General features: G+C 34.9%; 1 protein-coding gene across 4 annotated transcripts in view; it reads left to right on the top strand.

The window, feature by feature from the left end:
• PTPRK (protein tyrosine phosphatase receptor type K) overlaps positions 1-18,391 on the top strand; it is a 566,857-nt gene that overhangs the window by 198,422 nt on the left and 350,044 nt on the right. The window lies entirely within an intron of this gene.

Genomic DNA, 18,391 nt, shown 5'->3' with positions numbered 1-18,391 from the left:
TTTAAACTAGGGAAAATATTTCTACATGTTAAAAAAATCAAGTTTAGGTCCAGAATTTGTTGGTAGTTTGACAAAGAGCTACTTATTGACGGATTCTTTTCTATAGCTTTGTTCAGGAAGAAATAGCATTTTTGATTTTATTGTAATCTTCAGACTGGACTGATTTACTGACTTTTTGAAAGTAACATTTGGGAAATAAATGTGATATAGAGTTTCATGAACTATGTTAAGGGGGAGGCATTTTCATTAATTATTTTAATTTTGATTAATTGAATAATGAATTAAATTTTGTCAATTAAATGACATGTAAATATAAGCCAAAAAGGATAAGTTATTCACAAACCTTGGATGTTTATTTCAGAAATGATTCATTGAATTATGATTAAATCAGATAATCAATAGTGTCAGTACCTACTTTACGTTTCTGTGACTGAGTTTATATACTCTTAATAAAAAGGTTCATTTACTAGTTTGGAGAGTTTGTTCAGTAATCCTACTATGAGGTTCAGTCCCTGGATATTGTTATTTCTTTAAAAGGTCAATTTGGTGTTAGACCTTGAGATTTAAACTTTTAAAGGACTTGTTTATTTGTAGCTTGTTATAAAGCCTAATGAGAATACATTTATGTAAAAGTATATTTTATGATGGTCAGCAAGCAGTATCTAAACTAATAGTTTTATTTCTGCCTTTTAAAAATGAATTATTTAAGTGAAGTTTGTCTTTATTCTTGAAGAGGAAAAAAGAAATGCTTTGCTTTAATTGCTGTATTTTGAGTTGAGTTTTCTGTTTTATTAAAAGCCTCCTACATTGTAGGCATAGTTCCACAGGTAAGATTTTCAGTTCAAGGTTATCTGTTTATTGAGTTTTCAATGGATTTTCATTAGGTACTAGTTGATTCTGTTATTCCGGAGCGTAGGGATGTTTCTCTTCAGTCTGGGAGAGCCATCTGCTTTTTCAGGGTCCACAGCCCCAGGAGGGCTGCATATATGATATGGTAGGTAGGTGGATGGGAGTGTGTAAAACGAATGCTAGAGCACTTGTTGCAAGATCAGTGGGCTCAACTCTGACAAAAGTGGGTTGATGGCTGTCATCGCCAGGTCACTCTCACAATGCATTATCATTATACTGCTTTCATGAGAATCTGTCATAGGAGCTTAGCATAGCACTAGAAAGAAATTCTGATTCACAGAATAAAATTAACAACAGAGTCAGCTTTCACAAACAAATTAAAACCTCCAATAAAAATTAATCTAGCAGACTCTTTAAAAATGTAGATTTTGAAGTCAGATTGCCTGTATTCAACCCTGTTCACAACTTGTTTCCTGTGTAGATAGTTCTTTAAGGAATCAGACTGTCAGTTGTACTTTAAAACAACAACAATAACAACATAGAAGTAACTGTTGATAAATCCAGCAAGTAATATATCTATGATATATTTCTTTTTCCTGGTAGCTAAGAAATAACATACATGTAGTTATTTTTTCTAAGTTGTTAAAGATCTATCTTTGAATCATTGATGTTAATAACATTATTTTCTTATGGCACAAATTACTGCAGTGTTAATTCTACTGTTAAGTTACAGTACTTTGTACAGGATTAATAATTCTTTATTCAGTCTCATTTTGCATGACAAAACCCCCTTCATTATATGTGCTTGTGGTATATTTAAGCAAGAAGTGCAAAAAGTGCCTGGGTGAGTTTCAGCTGGGCTAGTGACATCATTTTGGAGATGTGTTGTCAGACAAAATGATGACTAAATAAATACATGGAAACTATGGGTAAATGTCTCATTGTTGCAGATTAAAATTTGAGCCATAGATAATTTCTTAAGTGATTAGTTTGCTCTCACATATTTGTCCTTAACCTGCAAAGCTTAATCAATGAGAGCAAACAACAGAGTACTTTTTATTCATGTGCTTAGTGCTCAGTAAATTACTTGATTGATGTTTTCATCAATTTAATCATTTAGATTATTAGTTGTACCTGTACATTAGTTATTAGAAAACAACCAACATAACATAAAGTATATTTATGTGCTTTTTTTGCTCTTGGAAAGTAACAAGAAAAACATTAAATCTCCCATACATTTTGTTAGCTTACAAAGTCAAATCCTGTCAAATGTTTGGTAAGTACTGGTTTGCTGGCAAAACATGGTAGAATTTTTTGATGGGTGTTTTAGGTGCTGATGTCTCTATATTTAAAGAGAAACTCAACTGCTTTAAATACCAGATATCGGAGGCCAGTTTTGAGATTCCATCAGGGAAATTTGGAGGCTTGATTTCTCTTCTTGTGTAAGAAAGAAACCACCTCCTATGTATACAGAGGTATGTGTCAGACTTGCTTTTTGGGGACAAACTTAACCATTTGAAGTTCCTTTTCTCTCTTATTAAGCCAGTTCAAATAGCTGGATAAATTTTCAGAGATATTTCATATAATTTTTGTTAAATTTCTAAGTAAAAACGTATTAAATAAAATAATGTTATCCTTAGTGAAGAAACAAAACCATCCGACTGCCTTGACCATAAAACAATGTAGCTGTGACCCCTGTGAAACAACTAACTTCATGTGTTGAACATCTTATTAGACTTGCCCAAATGAATTAACTTCAGAATGTGGTCAGACTTAACCATGAATTAATACATTGAATTTCATTATTTAGTATTTCATACTTTAACTTTGTTTTTATCATGATTTATGGAGATCTGTTTGTTCGTAAAATAATTGTTCTTCTTCAAGGCTTTTCCAACTCAGGAATGGGTGAGAATACTGGCTCTGTCGAATAGCAGATTGTGTTTTTCATTCCAGCCATCTTTTAGTAAGTCAAGGGCATTCTTTGCCTTGACAACATTTTCACAGAGGGATATGTTCAGTTGTAAATTATTCTTTGCTTTATCAATTCTAGGACTTGCCTCAATAAATTTCTCAATAATTAAAAGGCACGTTTATTCTTAAGATTGGGAGAAAATTATGACAAAATGCAAATTCTGAAGTACTGCTTGCTTAGAAAGTCTACCGGGTAAACTTCATGATATTGAAGTATGTGATGTATTATATTAAGTAATATATGTTAAAAATACCTAGTTAAAAAAAGAATAGCTTTCAAAGGTCACTGTTATTATTGCTTTATGTTCTTTATTTTCGTAAGCTGTAGTCATTTTATTTTGTTCTTAGCCTTGATTGCATGGTGCTGTGGAAAAAAAATAATAAATAAGTGCTATATTTTAGTAGAGAAGCACAGATAAACCCTTTTGGAAGTTTAGAGAATAGAGAGATTGTTCTTCTGTCCAGGAGAATAAAAGAAGAAACAAAAATCTGATGGAGGTTTGATATTTGAATCTTCTCTTGAAGATTGATGAGGAAGGATCAATGTACACAGGGTGAAGACTTTGCACAGAAAATCACAAAGGCAAAGTAATTTGAAATTGTAGTAATTGTTGGGAGTCATTGACACGTTTAGTTTAGTTTTTCCTTTTTGTCACAGTAGTGATATAATCTTGGTCTGCTTAACAAATTTGCTAGTCATTGTCCATTTGTATTTTTTGTTTAACTTCTTCTTTTGAAATTTTTGGATCATTCCCTAACTTGTTGGTATTAATTAGCTTAGTGTGGTTCTTAAAGAGTATCCCCATTTTCTTTTATTTTGAAAGCATGGCATTCTTTTCAAGTTTTTTATTTATTGTAACATCTACTATTAGACACATACTGTGAGGTCACATCATGCTAACTCCTGGGGGTACACAAGCAAATCCCTTTTCTCATGAAGTTTGCAGTCTAGCTTTGCACTGTAGAAGATAAAAATGTAAATCAGATGTTTACTCTGCTCTTAAGGAGGCTAGTCCAGATGGGAAATGTGAGATATACATAGATATAACTTGAAATACCATAGCGATGGTTAAATGGCATGAGAGAGGTAAATATAAAATGTAGTGGGGAGAGCAAAAACAAAAGATAGTTTAGTTTCTAAAGTAATTTGAAGTGGAAATGAGACTAGAATTCTTTTCTGTCGATTCCTCTATTCCTAGATGCTTTCCACTGTACTGTGTATTTTTTTTTGTAAATTACAATTACTTAGAACCAGCAAATGTAAATTTTGCTTTTTGACATAATCATTGCAGTGATCCACTAACATATAAGGAACAAACTGTTTTTCACCTATGTTTTCAGAACAATCAATGTCTTTTCAGCTTAGTATACTAATTTAGAAATTATCGTATTACATTTGTTTTAGTTGCTATAGTTGAAAGATGCTATTCTATGTATTTTATGAACCACAAATAAGTACTGTAGATTCTTATATTGATTGCTAAATAGAAGTAAATAGGGAACCCCGCAAATCCTTAGGTATCATCTCCATGTTAAATTTCCGCTGAAGATCAGCATACCTCTAAAAGCATAATTTTCTCCATTCTGGAAATCTGACCTGTCTTGTAGTCATAAAACTAAGTTCTGCTTTGGGATTAAATCCATACTTTCTTACTGAACAGTGAGGTTGTTACTAAATGAGGCAGGCAGACGTACGTAACTTGCAAAACTATTAGTGGAAACCTAATCTGCTGTTTTCCATTAACTGGGTGCACATCATTAATCACAAAAATGATGCGTGATGAAAACTACAGGGGTTTGGCCAGAAATTGGAATGTGATAATAGAGCAGAAAGTGCCTTTTTCTCCCCCAATACATGGAGAAACAAACACAACTTTTGCAATGCATTTTCTTCTTAACATTTTTCCATCAGTTTGAAAAAAACGTAAGAATTGACAGGCACGAGATCTTCTGTTTTTGTCTCCTTTTAAAAGGGTTATATTAATGTATATTATATTGATATTTTGGCAGTAGAAAGATTGTTATACTCCAGATTCTACTGGCTTTGGATCTGAAAAGATTGGGGTTAAACCAAGTGACCATTTTTACTTGAATAAAAAGCCTCTAAAAGATTGATCTTCAGGCGCAATAGCCTATGTAAGCAGAACATACTCATGAACCATCCATGCAAAAAGTAAAAACCATCCATGCAAAGAGTAAAAAGAGGGGATGCCCCCCTCTGTCATAGCTCTCAGAACTCTTCCAATTTTTTTTTGCTGATCTGCATTCATCCGCATAGAGACCCACTTTAGAAAGGCAAGCAGCAGGATTTTTTTTCCTCTGGATATATCATATAGAGGTAACTTCCTGCATAAGCATTGTAAGTGACTCTGCTCATCATCTTGTATAGCAGTGTTGCGGATATTGTTTGTTGTCTATTTATTAGTCATTCTCCTCGCTTTCTTTCATAGTGGCAGGAGTTCCAACCAGCTTACTTGCTTTCCCAGCTTTTTTGTAGGTAAGGATGGCTATATGTGACACAGTTCTGGTCAATTAGTTAGGAAAGAAAGTCTGCCAGGAAACTTCTGGGAATGATGTTACTCCCTGATCATAAAGAGAGTGCTGTTGTATGAGAACATGGCTCTTGGTGCCATTGTGGTCATTTTGTAACTGTGAGGAAGGAAATAGCTGACAAACTGAGGGTGACAGAAGAAGGCTTTCAAGGAGCCTGGGTCCTATTCTCAAAGTAATAATATTAATAATAATAATAATATTAATATTATTAATAATAATGATAAAAAACTATTATTTAAAGAATTTTTAGATGAATATTCTCCTGCGCAGCCAAAAGCAATGTTATACTTCATGTTGTGTCTTAAGCTTTCGAGCAATACTACTTGTCAGCACATACTGTTTGTGGGTAGCACATGTAAGACATATGGTAGAATTAAAAAAATATGTATCTATCAATGAATGAAGCAATTTTTATTTTTCAATCTAGTTGGAGAGAGAAGACACACTTAAATACTTGAAAATGTAAATAGGTCGGTAAGACAGTGGATCACTGACTAAAGGGGCTAGAAAGGAAGGAAGGAAAGATGATCTATTGGGTATCTACTGTGTGTGGGATACTAGGCTAGAAACTTTCGTGTTTGTCATCTTTTATTTGTATTAATATTTGAACGTGTGCTAAGTAAATGTTTCTTACCTTCATGCACAGTTGAAATTGTGCTTATTTAGTGGTGCAGCAATATTATTTCTCATTTTTTGTCTTTAGTAAAATAGTATGATTTTTATGAGTTTGGTCTTTAGCTATATCAGTGACTTCTGAAGTTAGCCCCAACTAGATAGACTTATTTTAGTTACGGCAACAGGATTTACCTAACATGGTCATTGTGGCTTATTTTTACACTGACAAAATACCTTTTATTTGATATACAATTTTTTTTTATTTGTATATATACAAATTATTTTTTTTTATTTGTATATATACAAATATATACAATTCTCTTTGTTGCAAATAGAGTACCCCAAATGGGTTGAGAAGGCCCTCATATTATTATAGTTATTGTTTTCTTAAGACTTAGAACCCTGTGAAGGTGACTTGTCTCTGGTTCCTGATGGTGATTTGCTTTTATTACAAAATGTCTGCTCTACTTTGACCTTAAATGGTTATTGTTGATTCATTGATGAAACTTATGGTTGTGTAAATAAATTTTAACTGATGAACAAAAGAGTCCTGATAGTTAACAGAACAATTACTGTAAATATGTAATAAGCCTCTTTTTATTCTGCTCAGTCATACTGCTTTTATATAGGGTGGTGGGAGCTGCCACAGTACCTTTCATTGTTTCTTTTGAGAAACATTTCCATAAATTAGTTCAATTCCCTTTTAGTAACTGAAAAATAATGAGCGGTCAGGAGAAATAAGCATTGTTTGTTCAATGCATGATTTTTTCTTACTTAGGAGTTTGTCTTATCTAAGGGGAATGAGGAAGACAAATGCTAAAAGGAGCAGTGGAAGAGATGCCAGTTCTTTGCTTATGTACTCAACTAGCACTCACTTCGGTTTGCTGAATCTGAAAAAATACATTTCTGATTTCTTGTTTTGCATACTTCTTTATTAATTATTTAGCATACATTGATCAGGCAGATAAATGTGAGAACCGTTTCCTTCTAATCAGTTTAATGCTGTTTCTGACAATGCTATACCATTTCATATAATACATGACAAATAGACAACAATTTAAAATTAATTTTTTCTTCAATTATGTTGTCTGCTGACTTCAATAATTAATTGGAATTGGTCTAGTTTTAGGGCTTTCCAGTTTTTGAACAACTTGAATTTCTGTGTGAACTCTTTGTCCATTTTCATTTCAAAGACTGATTTTTCTTCACTTTAGTCTATATATAATATGTGAACAAAATATTGGTGTTATAAAGGAAAAACAAAAATGAATATTTTTTTATTTAAAAACATTTTATCTAAAAACTTTTGTGCTGTGATGATTTCAGTTTCAATTCTTAGAAAATAAATACATTTTTTTAATTTGAGAGAATGTGGGAAGAAGGAAATGTACAGCAAATGTCAGACATTTGTAGTCTTTTCAATTTTGTTATTCTTTACATAATATTACCTAGAATCTAATTATTCTGTTAGTAGGGTTAGAATATGAAGGAAAACAAACTTTGGACACTAAATTTTACTTATATAATCTAGTGGACAATTTATAGTTAATTTTAGCTGTCTTGATTTTCAAAAGGTGTTCTTAAAACTGCCATTATAAAACTAGCTACTACATGTTATTTCTGCATTTAATTATAAATAGTCATTGCACACACCACTGGAATTCCCTTATGAGAATTAGATTCTTAATATTCTTTGAATGATCTGTTAAAAGATCATTCTTCTCAGTCCTCTGGAAGCAGTAAATCAATTCTCATTTTATGTTTAAAAATAAGGTCTATAGTCAAATTTTTACCAAGTAATAATTCAATAAAATAATAAAGAACAAAAAATTTCTAGAACCTAGAGACAAAGTTTAGTGCAAGCTTAAATATCTTTAGATACTGACATTTTGCAACAACATCACAAATATAATAATTAAAAACAGCGTGGTTCTCTGGGCTTATATTTATTAAAAGACACTTTTGGTTTGCTTGTAAACTTTAGTAATATAAGACTTACAAAGAGATGAAGTCAGTTTAGCTCCATAAACACCAAGATGAATTTCTGTGTTTTGTTTTTGGTGGTGGTTTGTTTGTTTTTTCTTTCATTTAGTCCCCTCTTTCTATGTCTTGTGGGGATGGAATGAGACCCACTGTAAGCAGAACAATAAAGATAACCAAATAATTGTTTTTCTGGTACATATATTAGACATTGTGACATGATGTGTGAGAATTAGAAGTAGAAGGTCTCCTTTTCTTTTCTTTTTTTTTTTTTTTTTTTTTTTAATGGTGTTGGAGAAAAACGTAGAGGCCATTTTGTATACTGGGTAAAGGTTTGGATTAGTTGTCATGTGACCTGTGTTTACTATCCATTGTCACATGTTCATGTCCATTCTGTCAAGGCCTCCTTGCTCATTGAGTGACTATGTTGTGGGACTTCTTGAATTTCAGTCCCTGCAATATGGGATGATAGCTAGTCTACTGTGATTTATTAGGTTCACAGAGTTGTCTATTTAAAGCTCTTATTTAAAAATTACAGACACCAACTAGACCTAGTTAAGTAGAAAAGAGACAGAATTGAAAAGATTTGGGAATCACTCACAGCATTTAAGGGAAGAGGAATTCCCAGCCGAAAGAAGGCACAGGACCCAATTAGATCTGAATAAAACAGAAACACTTTCTCTCTGAAGGACTGCTGTACTGACTTATTTATTTTATCCATTTGGTGAGTGGATATTGAGCAACCTAATCCATGCCAGGCACCCTTCTGGGTGCTGGGGTTGGACAGTGCTGAATAAGTCTCAAGGATCCTATAGTCCCAGGAATTCTACTCTAGGGGTCAGAGCTAGTGGGGGAGAAAATCTGGATAAATAAATGAGAAAAAGATTAGAATACAGTAAGTACTAAAGAAATAATTAAAATTAAAAAAATATGAGAGCAGAAGTCTTAGAAACTGCATTAGACCAGGTGGTCTAGAAAGAACTGTCACCTGGAGATCTGAATGAGAAAAACGAACTAGGCATGCAGAGATCAGGGGAAATATGTTAGAGACAGAAAAAAACCAAGGGCCTAAATATGGAAGGAAATTGGCATTGCAGAGGGACGGAGATTGGTACAAAGGTCAAAGGTTACCTGTTTCAAGATGAGATGGGCAGATTCCAGTTATGTGGAGCTTTGCAATCTGAGGAAAGAATCCTAATGCTTTCAGATAATTTTTATCAAGGGACCCTATTTACTCATTCGTAGTCTTATCTTGTACGTGCTTCCCATTTATATTTTTCTTTAGTCTTTTTTAATTATTTACTCTGCTCCCAGCTCTGATTGTGTCTGGTCTTGATAACGGTAATTTCCTATTTTCTCTCACCTTAAAATCTATTATAAGTCAATTACTTGTTGGGGGATGCTAATTTGCTGATATTGAGCTCCTCAGATTTTGCCAGTGTTTCCTTTAAAGTCAAAACACTCAGCCTTCGTTTGAGGTCCTTCATCATTTAGCATCAGACAACTACTCCAATCTTTCTACCATTCTTTTTTTTGTAGGATGTAATGTATGTGTGTCCTGAAATGGCTTTGTTTCTTCCTTTCCCTTGTCCAAGTTCTGTTTGTCCTTTAAGACCCAACTTTATGTCTACTTCTACCATGTAGTCTTTGCTTAACACCTCCACACTCAGTGGTCACTCCCTTCTCCTTGGATGTGTGTGGCCTGCATTGCTCATTAGACATTTTGTTTGTTATATATATTTCAGGTATTTTTCCTCCAATAGTATTATCGGCCCTCTTTTAAAAAGATCTGGGTGTCCCATAAAGGCAAAATGACAATTAGGTGCTTTGCATTTCAGAAAGCAATTGTATAAATTTAAAAAAATCATTCTTACAATAGCACTGTGGGGTCACTGGGAAAAGTACAACTATTTTTATTTTAGAGATAAGGGCTGAGAGAGGATAAGTGACTTGCTTAAGGTCATGTTTCTAGTGAGAATAGAGCTAGCTCTCCTCTCTCCTGTGAAATTCTAGTCCCTCTCTCCTGTGCCAGGCTGTATATTGGTGATGATTTTCCAGTCTTGGTGTCAAAAGAAAATTGGCTTGCTGATTAAGTATTCAATGATGGTATAAGAGTAAAGTTAGAATTATTTTATATCCATACACTTTCTCAGGAGACTTATTCTTTCATATTATTTGTTAATGTTTCTTTAAGAACACTGAATGGTTTCATGGGTTGTGTATCCAAGAATTGATTGAATGTAGCTGAATACTTCATGGAATGCTCAGAACTTTGGTGAACTGAAGTTCAATTCATTTCCACAACCACATGCTGAGTTTTTACTACACGCTTAGCACTAGTCTGGGTTTGGGGACAAAACCAGCAAAAAGGTATGAAAACAATTTTATACTTTTCCTTAGGGAATATAAAATCCACTAAGACAATTGCCCATAAATCGATAATTTTTAATGGAAAATGATGGTTAAATAAGACTTGGTTATACTATTATCGCTAACTCATAATATTTGAAAATGCCATAATTAAACAATGAGGGGAAGAAAGACTTCTGAGAGAGATAAAACATCCACACTGGCAGCCTTGTATTTTGTTTCATTAAATGTCCAAAGAGTTGTTAGGGCTCAGAAAACAATCTCCAAAATGAAAGCCTCCGGAGCAGTTTCAGAAATAAAAGTTTTTCTCTGACCTTCTCCTTCCCTCCTGTCTCTCACTTCTACTCCCCCAAGGCTAGCCACTGAAACTATAGTTGGCTTCTACAGGAACCTCTTCCCCATGGCAGAGCATAGAAACCAGAACCTCTCTTTTTCTTCAAAGCCAGCCGTAACACCTGAAAACAATTGCTCTAACTTTCACCTGCCTTTCTGTGAAATAACTGGCCACGAAGAAATTATCTGACCTATCTTGTTTGCATGTAGGTCAAAAGACCCAAATACTAGAAAGGGTCCTGCCCTGTACCCAGAAGGAAGAAATGCTGCACAAAGTGGCCAAGAAGAATGTGGACAGGCCTTGCTGGGTTTCCCCACCTCAGTCTACTAGCATTGATTAGATCCTACTCTTCATATGAAATCATATTTCTACATGGGTGTCCATACAACATTGAAACTAAGCATAAAAACTGATTTTTTGCCATATTTTTGGGTTTTCCTTCTGAAGTCTCCTGTGTTGTGTAAACTATGATCAAATAAATTTGTTATGTTTTCCTCCTGTTAACCTGTTTTTTTGTGATAGGAGTGTTGGTCATGACCCTTAGATGGGAAGGAAAAGGATTAAAATATTAATATTGCAGAGAAAACAGTACTAATAAGGGAGCTCCAAGAAGAAAGAAACATGTGGGCTCTGGGATCCGATAAAAATTGATCTGGTACTTGAGAGGCTGAGGCAGGAGGATTGCTTGAATCAGCCTGGGCAACATAGCAAGACCCTGTCTCTTACAAAATTGAGCTACTGTGGTGGGCATAAAAATGGTGGGTGTGTAAAGGCAGGAGTAAAAGGCACTTGAGGTTTCCCAATTATAAGGCATAGATAGCAGTCTCAGGCAGTCAGAAATGAGAACGATCATACTGTGTAAGGGGACAGCCATACTGCTCTCTCTGGCCCGCATGGAGGGTCTTGAAATGAGGAGGGAAGGGGTATGCTGAATAAGTTGTACCTTGTTGAGAAGTTTCCAAATCTGGGTTGGGAGATTTGTCTGACTCCTCGGTGCTTGGACCACTCAGAAGACGCTAATCAGCAGAACAATGTGATGACAGTGATGATTTTTATAAGTCAATCTGACGACTGAATTTAGCAGATCAAAGGGGGCCCATAACACAGCATTTACTGGACATCTACACACTGTACAATTCAAACCCTCTCTGTACAAACTAGACCCATGAAGTTGCACTGTTCACATTTTTAGGTGATGACCTGTGCAGGGCAAGTCATATTTTTGTTACTTAGTTCCCTTTCTCTTGGGTAGAGAATTATTTATTTTGTTATGAAAGGTCATCAGGTTTTTGGCATACAAACTAATATTTTTTAAAAGTCTGTTCAAAGATGATTTTGTCAACAGAATTGCTACATTTTGTTCAAGTTTTGTTCTTTCTGCTGGGATCCCGGGGGAACTTTCCCTTACAATAAAGGCTGAAGGATGTCCAGATTATGCTCTTCTCCTCCATCTGCCTGTTAAATCCTTAATCTCCTACACCTGGATGTTCTAATCCTTTATTTGCTTTAAGTACCAAGTGGTTCCAAGTCGGACAAGTTCTATGTCCAGTATGCCAAGTAAGATTCATTGTGCCATAGAAGGGCATGCTACTCCCCAAGATCTCCTGGAAAATAAAGTGGGTTGCTGTTCACAAATGGACCTGCTGGTTTTAATGCAGCCCAGTTAATAAATGGCATTCACTCAGTGTACAGCCAAGAGTACCCCATTGATTGGCAGCAGGAAGCTCCTTGTTCATGTCGAGAGTTCCTTTTTGCGGTGCCGCTTGCCTCTGAGAATTGTCAGTGGGCTGCCTTCACAGTGCAGCAAAAGGTCCTTTCTGCTTTTGCATTGCCATTTGCTTCCCAATTTGGAGCCAGTTGAGTTATTTAGTTATGGGCCTGAGTTGTGTAAGGTACAGCATTTTTAAATGAGTTTGTTTCTGGATCTTCCTTGTTCAGAGTTCTTTTTTTTGGAAAAACATCAAGTAAAGGATACAGAAGGCAACGTTATCCTCTGCTTTTTAGCTATCACTCTGCTAACTGAAATTTAGTGGACTACCCTTGTCAAGAGGTTATGCCCTGTATTGAGTTTCAGCCTTGGGTCTCACTCTAGTTCAGAGAGAGCTCATGTTGCAGAAACAATCCTCTCACCTCAGCTAATAAATCCTCCTAACAAATCATCTCTACACCCGTTGAGACCATGTATGTCTATCAGCTATCTTATGGAGTGACCAGAAATCAGAGAGAAAGAGGGCACAATCTACTTCCCCTGTTATCTAAGTCAAAACTTGGTCATCTATAACTGACTGAATAAAGCATGTGCTTGTTGGGTGAAGACAGAGTAGCTCACTAAGCTTACAAAAGAAAGATGTAAGAGAAAGGCTGTTCATTGTCCAGTACCTTTGCATTTCTGATTAGCCTTCATACAAATGGATGGCATTTTTTTTTGTAGGCACCGAGACTGGAACTTTTCATATTATTTTTCAATCTTATTACCTCTACTAGAAAGAGAGTGGATTAGGGAGATTATTTAAACCATTATTTGTGATCATATTGTTGGGAGGGTGTGAACTGGTACCAAGGAGAATTGGAAATTTTCTATAAAAATGGTGTTAATTTGTTAACCATGAGGAGGAGAAATTTAAAAACCTGAATATTTTAACTCAGAGGGAATGGTTTGGAAAATATGAATTAGAGTGGCATTTACACTTCTTATTACAACCTGGCCACACATCATTATTTAATTCTTAAGTGTTTTTAAGGTTCTCTCCTTCTGTAATATAAAACAAAGAGGCTGATGTGAAGTTATTTCAGCTGCTGATGTAACAGACTTCGGCGGCAGTAACTCCAGCGAGGGGAGGTCAGCAAGCTGCTTTATGTAGCAGCTACCACACTTCAGCATGGCCATTGCCTTGTGTAGGGTCCGAACTGTGGTTGCAGACCAGGACTCCTGTGTCTGGTCTCTAATGCTTCCCTACTGTCTAGATGATCTGCATTGATTTTTGATTACTCCTGGACTCTCGGCTCTCCCACCCCTCTCTGCCTTCAGCTTTGTTCCAGGAAATCCCATTTACACCCTAACTTTCACTTCCCACTCCTCTTCCAAGAGGAACCATGTCCCTATTAGGAAAAGATTTTGTTCTTGCACCAGAGGTTAAGAGAATTGGAAAGTAGGAGAGGTGATGCCTGTACCATGTCCTTTAGTTGGTCTCAGTTTTTAAAAAGGTCTAGTGAATGCTCAGTTGGATTAGACTGTGTGGTAAGTGAAAAAAGAATGAGAAATGTTAAATCTTTGAACTAAGAAGTTGTTCTCTAGCAGGGTTGTAATTGATAACCTATTGGCTTGACTATTGAGTGGTGAAGCATTTAATGTAGAGAATAGCAACCCTATCATTTACAATATTATTTATTTAAAAGTGGCATGTAAACTTAACAATGATCTGCCTTCTCCGGCATCTTTGATTCTTTTCTCCAGGCCTACTCCAGTGTACACCGTGTGTCCACTGATTCCTACCTGTCTCTCTGCAAATATGTAAAGGTTTCATTCAGCTGCAAAACTTGTTGAAAGTTTATGAAACTTATGAAGAATTGATGTCCAGAAGGACAATGAAAAACTTTGTCCTGTCTTTCTGGACATGTGTTCTTCATAGCTAGACTTCGTGGGGTGGTTTTTACTTAACGCTTCTAGTTCATTTCCAATTATTGTCTTGTAACTTGGTTGCTGTTCCTTTCACACACCTGAAAATTTCTGTCTTCTGATGAGATATCTCTGACTTTTCCCAAGTCTTTATTCCCCTTGTCTTCCATGTAATGTTTGAGATTATTGGACTCTCCTTCTTTCCTTAGATCTAAAAGCCTGTACTACCCTTTATTTTTTGGTAAACTTTTTTGATCATTTTCTCTTTTTTCTCCTTTTTAAAAAACTTTCCTCTAAATGCAAGCAGTTCATGTGTTCAGTTTTCCTTTATTAATATTTATTTTTGGTGAAATATTTTATAATACATGACTAATCAGGAAATATAAAAAATAATATTTATGTATGTTTTATGGAAATCAACTTAATCTCATCAGAACTTCCTAAAAGTTTCTCTCCATTAAAACTTTCCTTCTATACCAAGGAATGTAGTATTTTGAATTTTTTTTCATCATTTTGTTTCTTTTTTCTTTAATTTACTTTAAACAAATATTTTGTTTTATACAATTAACAAATGCTTTATAAATGATATCATGATTTGTATATTTTTTTGGCTACTCAATTTTTTTTCCCAGTCAACATCCAGGATTTTTATGTAGTGGTAATCATTTTTTCAGTGTTGTATAGCATTCTGTTTTTGAATAAGCTAAAATTGATTATTCAGTCATTTGTCTATGGATATTTGGGTTGTTTCCTGGTTTTCTAGTGGTAATATTTTAAAAAATATTGTTATGAGCATTCATGTACATGTGTATGATATTGCTAAGTAGTGATATTGCTAAGTCATGTGGTTTATGTATTCAACTTGATAAGTTGATTCTAAGTTGTTTGCCAAAATGATTGAACAATTGGCATTCCAGTTGGCACTATGCATTTCTATTGATGCGTATGCTGAGTAACCCTTGGTATTTATTTGCACATTTTCAGATTGTTTTTCCTATTAGGTAAGGATAATATTGTGGTCCAAATTTGAATTTTTTCTGACTGTCATTGAGGTTGAGCATGTTTTCAAATATTTATTGTTTGTGTTTCTACTCCTGTCAGATTTTCATTTATGTCTTTTGCTCAGTTATCTATTGGTTTATCTATTTCTTATCAATTTGGAAGCCTTCTTTTCTAGTCTAGATAGTAATCATTTGACAATAATACATGCTCGTCTTAGCTTGGGCTTATTTTTTCACTTTCTTATAGTTCTTTGGACAAAAAGCCTTAATTTTAATGTTGATGATTTTATTGATTTGTTTTTACTTTACAAATACAGAAAAAGTGACTTTGTTAAGAAGCCCTTCCTAACACTGAGTTTATTTTATTCTATATTTCTTCTAAAAGTTTTATGATTTGCCTTTCAAATTTAAATATTTGATGACTTTGGGTTTGATTTGATATATAGCCTAAAGTAGGGTCTTTTATGATACTCTTCCTTAGTGCTGGATTCATGCATATACATTTTTTCTGTGTCTTTTTCTTCGTCTTTCTGTGTCTCTGTCTTGTATGTGTGTGTCTATGTGTGCATGTGTGGGTGTGTATATATATGTATATATGTGTATATATATATTTTTTTTCTTCTGAGCTCTGAGCCCTGTATCTGCCTGCTAGAAATTTCCATGTTGATGTACATCACCTTAAACTCATCATATCTAAAACAGAACCAATTTCTCACACTTTCTTACTCCCCTTACATTTAACTGGCATCCAGATTCTTTAAACATGTCTGTTGAAATGAGTTTTTATCTGATAGTTTTTTATTCCTACTACCACCCTATTTCATGCCATGTGACCTGAACCTCAGACCTCTGAAGTGTTTCAAATATACTTCTTGCACGTCTGTTTTCCCCACACAGATCATGTATAACTGACACCATATTAGTATTAATTTTTCTGAAGTAAAACTTTGATTCTTTTAATTTTTTTTTCTTTTGAGACAAAGTATCACTCTATTGCCCTGGCTGGAATGCAGTGGTGCAGCCATAGCTCACTGCAGTCTCCATCTCCTGAGCTCAAGTGATCCTTCCTTCGTCAGCCTCCCAAGTGGCTGGGACTACAGGCACATGCCACCACACACGGCTAATTTTTAAAATATTTTTGCAGAGATGGGGTGTGCCTATGTTGACCAGGCTGGCTTTGAACTCCTGGCCTCAAGTGATACTCTTGCTTCAGCCTCCCAAAGTGTTGGGATTACATGCATGAGCCACCACACCTGGCTGATTCTCTCAAATGAAAATAACATTATTAACTCCTCTTTGTCATGATAAAGTGGCTGATCCCTAAGGCTCTCTCTGTTTCTTGTCTAGCCCCAGTTCTGTTTTATAACATCTGTCTTCTTAGTTTCTCTTTAAATTATCTTGTGTTTTTGTTTTCACTTACTAGCTTATTCCAATGTATCCATTGCTCTACTTCCTGGCAAATGGAAATCCAATCCATTCTATCATTCTTTTGGCATTCATGATTCTTTGAGTTATAACCTTCTTGAATGTTTTTGGTGAAATAAAGGTACAGATTCTTATATTGTCCTTTATTGCCTGATATGGTTAGGCTCTGTGTCACCACCCAATTCTCGTCTTGAATTGTAGTCCCCATAATCTCCACATGCCAAGGGCGGAATAGGCGAAGATAATTGAATCATGGGGATGGTTTCCCCCACGCTGTTCTTGTGAGAGTGAGTGAGTTCTCAGGAGATCTGATGGTTTTGTAAGAGGCTTCCCCCTTCACTTTGTTCTGCCGCCCTGTGAAGAAGACACCTGCTTCCCCTTCGCCTTCTGGCGTGATTGTAAATTACCCAGTCTTGGGTATTTCTTCATAGCAGGGTGAGAACAAACTAATACATACTCTATAGCATCCATCATAATACCTAGTACATAACAGATAACTAATAAATACTGAGAGATTGATTAGTAGAAGGATACTAGTCTTATTCAATGAAATTTTATTTGGGTTCTTCTGGGTGAATTCTTTTAATAACAATTCATTTGTGTAGTTAGAGTTTAAAATATGCTATTAATTTTATTATGGCAGAAATGAAACATTTGAGTTTTGCTTAGCATAATTGACAGATTCTATATCTTTCTGAAAGATCCAATTTTCAACCTGCTTGGAGAGCCTGTCTTTCCTAAATTACTTGATTTTTAGATGTTAACTATAAATATTTCATTTCTATAGGTTTTCTTGATTTCGTTTCTTTTTGTATGTTTCTTGACTTTCTCAGCCCGAGAAAAGTAATGCTACCATAGCAATAATACATTTAGGTTCTAATAGACTTGTTTTCTTACATTTCCATTTTATAAAAACAAGGCAAGTCAAAGTACCTAGACTAACTATTCAAGCCTGGTGTGTTTATGGACTCTTTGTAGAAAAAAGGAAACTTTAAATCCTCTAAGCTACTAATGATGTAGAAGGAGAATCCAATATTATTTGGTGATTCATGTAAAGAAGAAAAATAAAGGAAGGAGAAAAATCTGGTTAAAGTCACTTCCATTAGTCAATGTTATTTCAGATATTAATTGATCTGCACTAAAATGACAGTGATAAACCAATGAAATGCTGACTTTGAAAAGGGAATTCTTCAAAAATCTAGTAAAAAGCATATCGACTCTTTCTTGTCTTCTTTTTCAAACTTATTGTTTAGGTCATCTTTATAGCATTCAAGGAAAGAATACTTGGGTAGAATAAAGAGTTATTTTTATCTTCAGGAAAAAATTATTTAAGAAATATGGAAGTAACAAAATAGGCATGACAGAGAACTGCCATTTGCCAATGCTTTTTGAGCAGCATGCTGGTATATAATCTATTTCTTCTTCTTCTTCTTCTTCTTCTTCTTCTTCTTCTTCCTTCTTCCTTCTTCCTTCTTCCTTCTTCCTTCTTCCTTCTTCCTTCTTCCTTCTTCCTTCTTCCTTCTTCCTTCTTCCTTCTTCCTTCTTCCTTCTTCCTTCTTCCTTCTTCCTTCTTCCTTCTTTCTTCTTTCTTCTTTCTTCTTTCTTCTTTTTGTTTTTTTTTGAGATGGAGTCTCGCTCTGTCGCCCAGGCTGGAGCACAGTGATGCGATCTCCG

This window comes from Chlorocebus sabaeus, chromosome 13, assembly GCF_047675955.1.
Source record: "Chlorocebus sabaeus isolate Y175 chromosome 13, mChlSab1.0.hap1, whole genome shotgun sequence".
Lineage (NCBI taxonomy): Eukaryota > Metazoa > Chordata > Mammalia > Primates > Cercopithecidae > Chlorocebus > Chlorocebus sabaeus.
Note: the sequence above shows the minus strand (reverse complement) of the source record. Positions and strands in the feature narration are given on the sequence as shown.